This window comes from Sarcophilus harrisii, chromosome 2 (assembly GCF_902635505.1).
Source record: "Sarcophilus harrisii chromosome 2, mSarHar1.11, whole genome shotgun sequence".
Taxonomy (NCBI): domain Eukaryota; kingdom Metazoa; phylum Chordata; class Mammalia; order Dasyuromorphia; family Dasyuridae; genus Sarcophilus; species Sarcophilus harrisii.
Genome location: NC_045427.1, coordinates 425,525,995 through 425,538,000, shown reverse-complemented (window position 1 = coordinate 425,538,000; position 12,006 = coordinate 425,525,995). Strand labels below are relative to the sequence as shown.

The window sequence follows — 12,006 nt, the reverse complement described above, 5'->3', positions numbered from 1 at the left end:
ATGTTAGCCTGTGGCTAGTCTCCCATGGTCTTTACCCAGCTGTTTAAATTCACTAATCATTCTCAGGTCATTCAGTTTTGGAGCCTTTAAAAAATTTCCTATGGAAGAGGAGGCCAAAGAAGGTTTGATGAAGGCTTTCATATATTAGCCTACACATAGGTTTCATTTTCATAGGATCGGAGATTTAGAAGTGAAAGAGAACTTAAATGCCATTTAATCACCCCTCCCTCTCCAAATAAGAAAACTGAGGCTCAGAGAAGTTAAGTGACTTTCTCATGATTATATATATGGAATTGTAAGAAAACAGGATTTGAATCCAGGTCTTCCTGATTTTAAGTCTACTGCTATGCTGCCTCTTTCACATTCATTTTTTTTAAATGGAATTATTTTCCATATTTTATTTATGATTTTATTTTTTTCTGACTGGATTTTGGAAAATTTTTAAAGATCTATCATGAGTTATTGTTGTTATCAATAGCAAAACAATCAGGTAAAAGCTTTAATAACAATAAGTCTCTCAACGACCAGAGACAAAGTGATCATTTTAACCAAAATCTTTATATAAAAATAATTACAAGTTCACTTCTCTTTCAAATGATGCTTAACTGGGGGAGGGAAGGGAAGAAATCTCATCCAATTAAAAGAAATTGGATATTCCCTTAAAGTTCATTATAATGGGGTATCTTTACAGTCAAAAACCAAAAGAAAAGGTTGGGGAGGGCTGGTTAGCTCTCAAATTCATTCTACAGGAAATTATGCCCTACTGCAACACTAGCTTTATTTTAAGGCAGTGCTTATCAAAGTGTGCTCCCAATAGTTCTAGGAATCCAAAGACTCTTCTATGGTAGAATTCTGTAGTAATTACTTTTTTTGTAATATACTGAGAAGGGTATATAATATAGTGGCTAGACAAATGGTATTGGAATAAAGAAAATCTGTGTTGGAATTCTGTCTCTGACACATACCAACTATGGTCCTGTGAGATTTATTTAGCTTCTCAAAGTTCTGGGTAGCCCCAGTCTAAGGCTACACCAAATTGTAGAAAAGGTGCTATAGAGGAAGGTCATCACCAAGAGCTCTCTATATCAATAAAATTACAGATATGTTAAAAAGCCAAAAAAAACCTCTACATATGTGCATTTATATCTATATTTATATCTAATTTATATCAGGAAGCCTTGGATTCAGATCCAAACCCTGATACCTGCTACTTGTGTGATCTGCTTCAAATCCCTGAACTTCTTTGTACTTCAAGCAATTCCTTACAGCTTATCTGCTAAATTAAAGATAGATTATAATTTCTGGTGTGGATCCAAGGAGTTCCCTATTATGAATAAGTCAAATATCCTTTTCAGATTCATGTTTTCATAATATGACAATGTTGTAATTCTGTTCCTGGACTGAATATCTGATTGCTTTGAAGACTAGATTGAATCTCAGTTGCCACCTTGGTATTTTATCCAAAGTGGGGTATGTTTGTTTCCTTAGTTTTTCTAGAAAGAGTTTTTCATTGAAGGGAACTGAGATCAGGGGATGCTATAGAAAGGTTTACCCTGAATAAATAGTTCTTGGTTAAAAATGTTTCACACTCATTTTACTCAGAGCCCAGTAGTAGTCTTTGCTGGGACACAGTGAGGGAAAAGAAGGAAACTTGGACATGTGCACATAATTGTCAAGTGTAAGGAATCAATTCCTGGAATATACTTTCAGAACCACTGCTCTAAGGAACATAGATATGGCAAAATGAGATTTCCAGAGTTCCCTCAATTCTGTATTGTCTGGGGATGATGACAGTTAGAGCAATTTGAATACTTGGGATGGGAACACAGGCTAAATATGTAATGAGGTGAGCAAAGGACCTAAACTCAAGTTCACACACTTCTAACATAGGTTAGATGTGAGGAAACAGATTGGTGGTGAGAAGCTGTGACACCTGGATTCTCAGCTATTGGGTGAGAATAAGAACCCCAGAATTCTCCTGCTAATCTTAAAACACATCAAGTGCAAATTCCTCCAATAGCAGACCCAAAGAGAGATTGTGAGCTTTCATTAAAGGACAGAATCCAATTTGAAATCCCTGCTGTAGGATTTTATAAAGGGAAGGGTAGCATTATCCTTATAGTTTATTTATTACTTATGGGAGATGCTCATATTGTTCCTGTCCCTTATTTTTCTAACTTTATATAATTAGGTGGGTGAAAAATTATGTTTACACACATACACATGGAGAAAGATAGGGAAGTCGACAACATGGAGGAGTTTATACCAGGCAATTTACAAAGAGCGCCAGAATGCTCATTACACGCTATCTACATTCTGCAAGCTTGAAAAGAAACTAATTTGGTGTCCCTCATTTGATATTCAAGACAAGAGGGAAGTTAGAGAGAATCATGTGGAAGCAAAAAGCTCTCTAACATTTAGGCAATAGGAAAACAGACTGTATAAACTTGAACACTGCATAGAGAGAATTGCACATCATAGTGTGTTGCACGCAGTAGGCACTTAATAAATGCCTGCTGAGTGAATGGATGAAGAAGAACTTTTCTTAGTAGAATCATGACAACAAAACTCAGGAAAGGTCTGGTTTATTGCCAGCATATCAATCAGTTGGATTTCTGCCTTTGCTGCCTATGGCCTCTGTGACCTTGGGCAAGACATTTCAATTCGAGAACCGACTTCAATTTCCTTTCTATAAAATAACTAGTTGGACTGGGTGAACTCAAAGGTTCTTTATAGGTTATAATCTTACAAAGCAACTATGGAATTGCAGGAGAAGGGGAAGCCTGAAGAGTTATCCATTCCAGGAAAAGTAAAAGGCGAATGTGTTTGAGAAGATTATCCCTGAGGCATGTAGATGGCATGCTTGAATAAAAGTGGAAGAGCTCCTAATGAACAGGGCCCTTCCTATGACAAATCTATTCTCTAATAACCATGGCAGATCAAATTTCTACCATGCCTTTAAGATTTACAAAGTTCTTTCTGCACAACAGTCCTGTTGAAGAAGAAATACAAGTGTTGGACTCATTTTACAAAGGAAAGAATGGAGATTCAGGGATACTGAGCAGTTTTCCTGGGATTTTACAGCTAGAAATATCAAAGCCAGAAACTAAACTCTGGGCTTCTCACCCAGATTCCATTGCTTTCCATTGTCCACAATTCCAGTAGCCATTTGATGCATATTTGGTATAAATGAAATTGTTTATTAATGTGACTCCCTGAAAAACAAAATGAGAAGAGCTGGACTCACTAAGGCTCATGTTAGTTATTCTAAATCTATGGCTATCAGTTCTGGCCCAGAAAAATTCAGAAAAATACAGCTGTCCATTAAAAAAACATATGAAATAAGTCCAAAGACATTTTACTAATTACTACTAAGTTCTTTTATCACTTAGCTCATAGAGGTGCTGTGGCCAGAAGAAGAGGAAAAAGTAAGAGAGAAAGCAAGCTCTGTCTGTTACAGGGAGCTACTAGCAAGATTTATTTGATCTGAGAAATAAGGATTTGATAGACACATGGGAATAAAAGGGAATTGCTGACAGACCTAGAACAGGAGGGAGGAGGGATCAGGATGGGAGAGCCCAAGTCCATGAGTTGTATTGAGAAAAACACTTTGAAAACTAAGAGATGGAGAAATGGGACCTATCTTTCACTGTCATCAAATCCATGCTGGAGGTAAGGACTTAGAATAGATCATCAATTTTCAGACAAGCATAAAGTACCCAGTTTTCTGGGGAGGATAACAAGTGCTCAAATTGTGTTAGTAGAGAGAACAATGGGCTTGAAGTTACAGATGACCCTATTAGTTCCAGCTCTGTCACTAGCTGTGTGACTGACTGTGTGAGACTCAGTTTCTTGATGTGTAAAATGGTGGTCTCATTTATAAATTGAGTAGGAAGCTACATTTTGGATCCTGTCAATGTTGCCTATATACTGTTTTTCAGACCTATCTCCTTTTCCCCACTCACATTGCTACCAACTTTATTGAGATTTTTGTTATTTTTCACTTCGGCTAAGGCAATAACTTCTTACTAACCTTCCTACCTCTGGTCTCTTTCCTCTGCAGCCTGACTTTCACAAACTTATCAAAATAATCTTCATATACAAGTCTAATTATACAACATCCTTGCTCAAAAACTTTCACTAACTTTCTGTTACCCAGAGGATAAAATAGAAACTCTTTCACCTGGCATTTCAGGTCTTCTATAATTGACTTCTGGTTTACCTTTTGATTATATACTCTGTTTCAGATACCTACAGATACCTACAGATAAGCTAGACTACTAGATTATCCTTGAGCTCAACATATTATCTCCCACCTTCATGTATTCATAGAGTGTAAATGCCATGCTTATTTTCCTTCCTTTTCTCTGCTGGACCAGAAGCTCTTTTTCTTTAATAGCTCATGTTCATCCAAATTTAAAAATTGTTAAACACCTTTTATGTGATGGGCTCTGCAATTAGGTGCTAAAAATACAAATTAAAACAAAACACCTCCCTCATGGAGCTTTCATTCTACTAAGGAAATACAAAACAAACATAGATAAGTAATTGCAAAATTGTTGCTATTGTTATGGTTCAGTCTTGGCAAAGATACTGGAGGGTTTTGCCATTTCCTGCTTCATTTCTTTTTATATAGGAGAAAACTGAGGAAAACAGAATAAAGTGACTTACCTAGAGTTATAGAAGTTGAGTCATCCTGACTTGCTAGTGACTATACTATCTAGCTGCACATTAAAAAAAATATGAATTAAGTCCAAAGACAGTTTACTAATTACTACTGAATGGTAATTGAGCTGAACCTTGAAGGGATGTAGGGATTTTAAGAGAAGGATGAGAGAAGGGAAAGGATATTCTAGACATGTAGAAAAGTCTGTGAAATGGGAGTTAAGAGTTGGGATGTTGTGTATGGTGAATAGTATGTGTGTTTGGCTGGAATATGGAATCTATAAAGAGGAATGGGGTGTAGCCAAGAAAAGTTTGTATTTATACCAGAAGAAATAAAGAGTCATTGGAACTTTCTGAGGCAGGAAATGATCCAATCTATGTGTAAGGCATATAGGCTTGACAGCTGTATGGATTCAGGGAAAATAATGAGAAGGTTATTGTTGTTCTTTTGTATTCCAAGATCAGCTTGGGTTGCTTCCTCTATGGAACCTTCTATGACTGATGCCTTCAACTAAAATTTCTGTTCTTTCCTTTCTCACATTTCTCAAGATTATTTTCTTTCTGCAGTTCTCTTTTGTCTCCATCAGAACTGTAACTTCTATTATAGTTATTTGGGTAAAAGTTTTTTGTTGTTCCCCTCTTCTCCAGTAGAATGTATGCTGTTTGAAGTCGAGAGTATCTTTGTATTTCCAAGGCCTTAAGCAGGGAAGGCACTTAATAAAAGATTGTGTATTAATTTTATTTTTTTTACTTACCAAAATTTAATTTTCTCTTCCACCCATATTGAAAATAAAAGACAACTAAAAACCTCTTGCGACTGATATGTACAGTCAGGCAAAATAAATTCCCAGATTGTTCATCTCTGAAAATCTTTTGTCTCATTCTGCACCCTACGTTGATCACTTCTCTGTCAAGAGATGGGTAAAGGAATAATTTCATACATTTACTGTCCAAAAGTGGAACGGATTGCTTTAGGAGGTAATGAATTTCCTAGTCACTGGAAATTTTCAAACAGAACTTAGATGAGCATTTGTTTGCCATAGGGTAGAAGGGATGTATATTCCAAAAGACATTGGAATAGGTGACTTCTGAGGTCCACAGCCTGTGCAATAAGAACATTTGCACTTCCAGGGTTATGTAAGGAAAGTTTTATTAACCATAAATCACTCTGATCTTCCCTTTACATAGAACATTTTCATTTCTTACTGAACAACCAAATAAAAGTTTACATAATAAATCAGCAACGCCAAACATCCCTAAAGAGGGAAACACATGAGAGGGCAACTTTGGAGGGAATATCATTTGGACAAGATATTTGATTAATTCCTTCTTCCTGTCCATTGGGCAATAAGGCAATAAGGAAGATAAAAGATATTATTTTTCAGAGAAAAGAGATTTGGTTCATTACAATGAATTGTGTAGCTGAAAAATCATTTCCTAGAAGTATTACCAAATGTTAATGCTCTCATCACACAAGAGTGAATTGAAAAAAGGCAGGTAATTCTGTGGAGATTGCTTGGATACCTAGTGGAAGGTAAAGGTCCACATAATACCATAAATGTGATTATACTCATCACCACCGCTGCCATCACTATAAATCTTCTTCTTCCTCCTCCTCTTTCTCTTCCTCTCCTTTATGCTCCAAGGGATAACCCAGAAAGTGTATTAAACATGTCTCCATATTGTAAATCTTCCCAGATGCTTTCATTTTGTAGATATATTTGAGAATTGCTATTATCATGTCTTGTATTTTATATCCCATAAGAAGGGATTACCAGCCATTGCTATTGACCATGATTTCTTTTAGAATGGTTTCTCCCCAAGGAGGTGGGCCAGGATTTACTAGAGACTCAAGACCTTGTCTCATTTTCTTTTCCCTCAAGATTCTGGGTGTCAGGATCAAATTGTTTCCTATCAGGCAATCTATCATTGAAGATAAAATCTTCTAGAGGACGACTCACCATCTATCCTTAATTCACAGAGCAACTTAAAATAATCCCCAAGTCCTGAATCGACTTTGACACAGATAGTAGGCATTCTTCCAGGGGCAATGGCTTTAGAGACCAACTTTCACTGCTTCCTGAATCCTATAGGGACTGTTCAAAGCAGGTTCCTCTCCTCTCCTTTTTCTCTCCCCTTCCCACAGGTTCACATATCATCTTAAAGATGACTCTTGAGATCTATGTGTCACTAATCTTTCTCTTGAGCTCTAGATCTCATTAGCTGTTTCATGGCTATTTCTAATTGGAAGGCATGTCAAACTCTGAGCGTCCAAAATGGAACTCATTCTCTATTTCTTTAAAACTACCCCAATTTCCCAATTTCTATGCATGACAGCATTATTCTCTTAGTCAGCTAGGGTCACAACCTAAGCAGGAATCAACCTTTGCTCTCTCTACTGCCTCACAAATCATATCTAATCAGTTGATAAATTTTGTTTACTCTGCCTCCATCAAAACTTTTGCATTTCTTATTTCCTCTTTACTCAAATGACCACTCCCCTAAAGTAGGACCTCATTACTTCTCACCTGTACTATTGCAAAAGAATTTGGTCAAAAGTGGTTCTTTTTGGGGCAGCTAGGTGATGCAGTGGATAGAGCACCAGTCCTAAAGTCAGGAGGGTCTGAATTCAAATATGACTGCAGACACTTAACACTTCACACTTCCTAGCTGTGTGACTCTGGGCAAGTCACTTAACCCCAATTGTCTCAGCAAAAAAAAAAAAAAAAGTACAATAAAATAAAAAAGTGGTTCTTTTCTCTAGACTTTTTCTCCTTAACTCATCTTCCTCAAAGTTTCCAAAATTGTATCCCTAAAGCACAGGTTTGATTATGTCATTTTTCTGGTCAGAATGTCTAATAGTTCTTTAAAAACAAAACAATCTGTTTAGCCTTAGAAAACCTATCCATTATCTGATTCCAGCCTAACTGTCCATGTAGATTACTCATGATTTATCCTCATGCACTCTACATACTAGTTAAACTGGGTACTTTTAATTCCCATTACATCTTATATCCTTTTTCTATATCTTTTCTCAGTCTGATCTAATTTCTGGAATTTGCCACATTTTATAATCCCTAGATCCCTTCAAACCTCAGCTTTCCCTTTCCCCAGAGGCCTTTCTTCACTCCTTCAAAATTTATGTGTATACTTTGTAGCTTCATTTCAGTGTACATATCGCACAACCAATAAAATATTAGCTCCTTGAGGGTAGGACTGTTTTGTTATTGTTTTTCTATCCCCAATACCTTGATAATATATAATATACAGCAAGTGATTAATCAATGTTTGTTGAATAAACAAGTCAATGATGAAAATGTTCTAAATATGGATTTTCCTTTCTGTGGGCAGACAAGGAAAAAGAAGAGAAGGGAGGAAGGAGAAGAGGAAAAGGAAGAGGAGGGAGGAAAGGAAGGGAGAGGAAGGGAGAAATTTTTTAATGTATCTTTTTACTAAGGAGCACTGACTAGAGCAACATTTCTAAAAATCTTGCATATGTTTTGCCTGATTTATCAGCTCACAAAATAGAAACTGGGCTCCCACTCGTGACTAAGAAGCCACTCCTCAAGTTTGCCCTAGACACAACAGGACCAATTCATCTTCTCTTAGGGTCCATAAAGTCTTGTCCACTCCTGGGCTATGGGAGTTGAGTCTCCTGGTAGCAGATTTTCTAAACCATCACTAAAAGCTGCCCTGGAGTTTAAGAGGCCACTTGGATGGAGGAATGTTTGTGAGAATACACTCCTCAGAGATAGTGTAAGGCACATGTTATCCAGTAGAGCTTAGAACTAGATCTTGTCACATCAAATTTTTATTGGTACACAATCCTGTAAAGTTCTTACTTTTAAAATCACATAAGCATAAAAACTCTCTCCCTCTTTCTTCTGTCCCTTCTTTCCAAGTTCTGCTCTTCCCATTATGGCCCTCCTTTTTTCCCCTCAGCTCTCTGACCCCACTGCTGAGAACCACTATGTTGAGTCTATGAAAAGCAGAGTCATCTATAGTAGAGAATTTAAATATTTTACTGGTTCAGGAACATTTATCTAGCCAATCCAGATTGTGTTTACAGACAGCTCTTGTAATAGCTCAACAAAAACCAGTGTCCCTCTCCCCAGAAATCCTCTCCCAGATAATATGCAAACAAGATTTACTTCATGGCACTGAATTCCACTAAAAGAGACTTATGAGTCATACAAACTCACCAAAGAAAAGAGGATGATGGAACATGAACCTGGTGCCATCATGAAGGTGGAAGCTACTCTGACTTTGGCCTACCATTAACTGTAAAATGTATCACTGCTGCACTATCTTCTGCATCTGCCAGAACCATTTGGCCATTCACCAGGACCAGAAAGTCTCTTACATAAATTACTGTCAATTCTTTCTTTAAGTCAGCAGTTAAAGTCCTTATAACACAGACTGTTGGGCTATACATTCTCACACCTGTATACTTGCTAGTTAAGTTGGCAGCTCCTATGTCCTTATGGGATGTATGATTCCTTCTCGCTCTGATTCTATTTTTTCAATCTTATTGATAGGAATTCCTACTCTACCCTCAATACAAGGGTGGTCTGGGTTTTAGAGAGGAGCACAAAAGGAGACAGGGCAAAAACTTTCCTCTTGGTGCTTGGGAGTGGGGGAACTGGTGCAAAAGGAGAAATGATAAATATATTTCTTCTGTCCTTAGGTTTTCAGACACAACAATTTTGTTATCACCTACAAGACTCATGCTTCATGATTTCTACACTTTTCTTTTGAATTTCTTGTTTGTTGAGAGGATCTGCCCCAAGCTGTGTTATAAACACCAAGGCAAGGAATTCATTGGTGATTCTTTTCATTCTATTTTTTTGTCAGTTGCTTTCCTTTCCTTCTTCTAAAAGACCCATCATTTTCTTTTCTAAGTACTAAATATAGATCCAAAAGAAATTAATTATATAGCTAAAGTTTTTCTATCTTTTCTTTTTTTTAGAAAAAGAAAAATGTTGCTTCCCCCCTTTTTTTTCTTTCCATTTATTCTTTTCTTCCTTCCTTAATCTTCTCTGTCCTCACCTGGACCTGATGTTGTGTCCTTGGTTTCTTATTCTCACTCGCTTTCTCTGTTGCCTGAGGATTTTAATCACATTGGTTCTTTCTGACTCCTAATGTATTTGTATTTATCACACCCAGGCAGGCTTCACCTTTGGGGCAGAAAAATACAAGGCTGTGAATACTTTCCATTGCTCTGTGCAAGACTCCCCCCTCCCCTTTTATCCTGTTTAATTTCCATTCCAATACTCTTCTGTAGCTTTTCTTTGTCTCTTACATTCATTCTTTGCTGAACCAATGGCTACTCTCTCTTCTTCCTCATCTATATGCATAATATAAAAGGCATAGCTGAATTCTGCTGCACCCACCCCTAGTTACTCCCCAAATCAAAGACATTTTGTTTTTCCTGAACTCCAAGGGTGTTGCTTATATAGGTAAATAAGGGCATATGATGGGTAATGGTGTGGCCATGCACTTTGCTTTCTGAGAGACTAGATTAGAGGGTCTGTTTGAAATGAGAATAGTGAAAGGAGATACACAGCATGGTAAAACCCTATTTTAAAACACAGCCATAATTAGGAAATCTGGAATGTAGGACAAATTTGGATAAACAGTGATAAAGGCAGGATTGGGAGAAGAAACAGTAGGTATCTAAGGTATGATCACTTTCACTGTTGGTTGAGGCAGACAAGAGACAAAGATCATAAAAATTGAGACTAAGACTGGCATTTGAAGGGGGCAAAGTTTAAAATGGAAAAGATGATGAGAGAGATATTGGAATTATTCAGAAGGAAGAAGAAAGACCAGCACTTCCATAGAAAACAGCAACAAATATATGTTCAGTACTGAGTGAATTTTAAGTGAGGAAAGGTGGTTGATGCATAATGGAGTCAAGGGAGGGAATAATAATAAAAGCAAGAAATGAGACATATGGAGTATGAGAGAAGGAACAACCAGACTTGGAAAAGATATTGAGAGATATGATGATTTTAGGGAAAAGCTAAGTTTCAATAAGCCCCAGACCAGAGAAGAAATGGGAGAGCAAGGAAGCTAGGATGAGGGGAAGTTCATTAAAAATAGAGAGGTATTAGAGGGTACAATGGAAAGAGAAAAAGGAGGAAAGGAGAAACAAGACTTTTTTGGCATATGATACAAGTTTTGATAGAGTGGAAAATTTGGAAACACAGAAGGCAGAATGAGGACAATAACCATTCAGGAAGCAGGGAAAGTAGATACCATGTCAAGAAACCTTCCAGATGTTTAATGGGATGAAGTCTCAGATATGTTATATCAGAGACGCAGCCTTAGGTTAGGCTCTGACTCACCTATTGCTAAATGACTCATGCCTAGCCAACGGAAAGTAAGCATATCTACAACACATGTGATGTACATGTGATGGAAAAAATGGGTCCACACAGGGTTCCTTTGTTTACATTTAATAGGCTGAAGTTCTGGGGATAATAGAGAGCATCATTCTCCTCTCAGGAAGGTTTTCTAGGTATCCTAGCAGTACAGCCATGGTCTTTCCTAATGCTATGAAGGTTTAGAAACTCAAACTTGCATATGAGTTGACTTCCAAAGATGAATAAAACTGAAAAGGGTCCACATTAACAGCAACCTATAACTACTTGTGACACGGTTCATTCCCTCCCCTACATGCCACACCTGCATGAGTTTAATAGTGGTGCAATGCAGCTTAACTGCAAGTGATTTAGCTCTGTCTCTTTCAAAGTACCTACCCCAATCCATAATTCTCAAGCTTTGCTAGGTCTGTCCAGAGTGCTCAAAGGAGACGAGTCATGAGAGGAATCAGAATAGATAGAAAAGTGACATACCCTTCCTCCTTCCTGCCTCTATTCCCCATACATTTAGCAGTTTTGTGTATGGTACCAATGGCAACTAGTATGACTGAACTAAGAAATCAGGGCTACTTGGAAGTCTGCAAACCTCAGCTTTATTTTTTTATTCAATCTCCCCAGTGCTATTTCATTTCTCTAGCTCATTCCTGACCTCCTAAAACAATTCTATTCTTCCCCTTTCCTAAGGTACACAGGAAGAATAAGTGAAAGGAATAGATAGAGGTGAGATATCCATGCAGCTACCCAACTTTTTCCTTTTTAAAAAAATCAATCACATTTGCTAGATTAACCTGTTCACCAATCTTTATACCATTAGCCCCTTTAATACACAGAATTTGCTGCACTTCAAATATGGATTGCAAGAGATTCCTTTATGGTCCCTTCCAACTTTCAGATTCTATGGATCTTTAATTTGGCATTTGCTGACAGTCACCATGAGCATCTTTACCTATGTGGT

General features: G+C 37.3%; 1 protein-coding gene across 9 annotated transcripts in view; it reads right to left on the bottom strand.

Moving 5' to 3' along the window:
* Nucleotides 1–12,006, bottom strand: part of PTPRT (protein tyrosine phosphatase receptor type T) — a 1,282,972-nt gene that overhangs the window by 66,178 nt on the left and 1,204,788 nt on the right. The gene's annotated exons all lie outside the window — the stretch shown is intronic.